Raw genomic sequence first — 2,363 nt, 5'->3', positions numbered from 1 at the left:
ATCCATCCGGCTTGATCTCGTACAATTTCTAATATAAGTTACCCCTCGATTCTTATCAAAATTTGTAAGGTTGCATCGGTCTGACTCGATCTCATACAAATTTTGATACAGATTAGTTATCGGTTAAATCTATTAAGATTGGTAGGGTTTTCTCGCTGTTTTTAATAGATTTGCTAGTTATAGATCTTGTTATAATTAGTATTCTCACTATTTGTAACAACATCATCCCTTACTCGATTAAGATTGAAACATATCGACTTCATATCTCTTCAAGCTATTGTCTTGTCGCTTCATCCTATTCACATCTCACTTTGACGATGGTTTCAACTAGATTAGTTGTTTTGTCTCAGTCTTGATTGAACATAGCATGTGCTCAAGGTGTGGTTGATCCTAAGTAAGCTTGTTAGTTGATGAAATCTAGTCTAGAACTGCTATTATGGCCGCCATCGATCTGGTCGACCCCCACTATTAGCATTATAGATCAGAAATTATCAATTAATAAGTCTCACTTGTGGTCAAACATAGTCTCTAGCTGCATGCTATGTTTTGCATCGGCTATTTAGCCAATCACCCATGCTTTCACGATCGTAACATGCTTTCACGATTATGTTAAGTGTGAATAAATTCATATTCTTTGAAGGTTTAATCTGTTATCTTTATTATGTCTGCCATCAATCCGGTCAAACCCCACTATTAGAGATAATAGGTTGGATCTAATAGGTTTATGGATCTATCTATGTTTAATGGTTGAGTGTTTGCATGTTATGAGCTTACTTTCACTGGAATCAGCTATTTTAGCCGATAGCCCGCTTATTGAGAATATATTGGCTTCATATGTTTGTACTTGTTCTTATTATGGTCAAAAGCTAGTATGTTTCTCATTTGATATAGATGCTTTCATGCTTACTCATCATACCTTCACATGCTCTCATGATCATCTGCTACTAAGATCCATATACTTGAATATCTGATGATTGCTGACATGCTTATTGCTTTACATCGTGAACATGCTGGATATAGACTCTTTAGTCGATAGCCTTATCTCATTGGCTACTTAGCCGCACATTTGGAACTGTCTAGAGCAACACCGACATGTTCCACCTTAAATTACTAATCAATCTATCCTCCTTGTCAATTATAGGGCCAAATTGACTAGCATGCCCCAGGTTATGACCATCCAGTTCGGTATTTCCCTAAGCCCGGGGAGAGCTCAGGATCCGCTCCATGAGGTTTCTCTCGGCTTGTTGTGTGTCTCGGCGGTGAGGATCAGCCCATCGCTTTTTGCCATTGACAATTCTACCAAGGACGATAGTTGCTGTTGTTGATGGAGTTCACATCCTCATGGCTTTCAGAATAGTTATTCCCTAAATGCCTAGTGTTTCCACATTCTTCACATGTCACGCAGGAATCATGAATGTGCATGACTTCTTGCTTTTCATTGGCTCGATCTTCAAGCCTTTTCATTAGTAGATCCATCTTGGCAGACAACATGTCTACCTCCTTGAGTTGATGCATACCTCCACCTCTCTTCTGGGGTTGAAGACATCCTTCATTCCATCCTTGGTTGGAGGCCATCTTCTCTATGAGAGTTGTTGCTTGTGTGATTGTGAGTGATAAAAATGCACCTCCAGTAGTAGCATCCACATTCTCACAAGTGTTGTTTGTCAACCCATGACACAAAGTCTGTATGAGTAGCCAATTCTCCATTCCATGATACGGACATTCTGATATGTAGTCTTGAAAGCGTTCCCATGCCTCAAGGACAGATTCATCATGTTGCTGCTAAAAACTTTAAATTCTTCCACGCAGAGCGTTGGTTTTGCCCATGGAAAAGAACATTGCTAGGAAGGCAGTGGAGCAGTTTTCCCATGTAGTATTCTTGTCTTTGTTGGTGTAGAACCATTTCTTCGCCTTCCCCAAAGTGAGAATGGAAAGAGGTGAAGTAATATGGCGTCCTTGGTAACTCCTTTGATGGTGAAAGTGCTACAAATCTCTAGGAAGTGTTGGAGATGAGCACTCACATCTTCATGTGCCTTTCCACAAAACTGGCTAGCTTACACCATGTTGATGAGTGCTGGCTTGAGCTCAAAAGCATTGTCTCCAATGTTAATCGTTGGTCCAGTACAGATGTTGGCCATAGTTGGAGCAGAGATTTCACAGAGAGTCTTGTCGGCCATGGCTTCGAAAATTGGTGTTAAGCTATGCCTTGTCTGGTTGTCTTCTAATTCTAAAACTAAAACTTTCTTGAGTTTGGCCTTAGTCCTCCTGAATAGTGCTTCTAGATCTTCAATGTAGTCTGTCAGAAGGTCAAAAGCAGTCATACATTACCCTACATAAGATATGGAAGTAGATAGAACAAGGGT

General features: G+C 40.1%; 1 non-coding gene across 1 annotated transcript; it reads left to right on the top strand.

Annotated features, from left to right (window-relative positions):
- The first annotated feature begins 1,705 nt into the window (after nucleotides 1–1,705).
- On the top strand, nucleotides 1,706–1,812 carry LOC136540965 (small nucleolar RNA R71). The gene has a single exon (XR_010780082.1). It is a non-coding gene; the product is annotated as a small nucleolar RNA R71 (small nucleolar RNA).
- Nucleotides 1,813–2,363: the final 551 nt, after the last annotated feature.

This window comes from Miscanthus floridulus, chromosome 2 (assembly GCF_019320115.1).
Source record: "Miscanthus floridulus cultivar M001 chromosome 2, ASM1932011v1, whole genome shotgun sequence".
NCBI classification, from domain to species: domain Eukaryota; kingdom Viridiplantae; phylum Streptophyta; class Magnoliopsida; order Poales; family Poaceae; genus Miscanthus; species Miscanthus floridulus.
The sequence above is the reverse complement of the archived record's forward strand: the minus strand, read 5'-3'. Positions and strand labels throughout refer to the sequence as shown.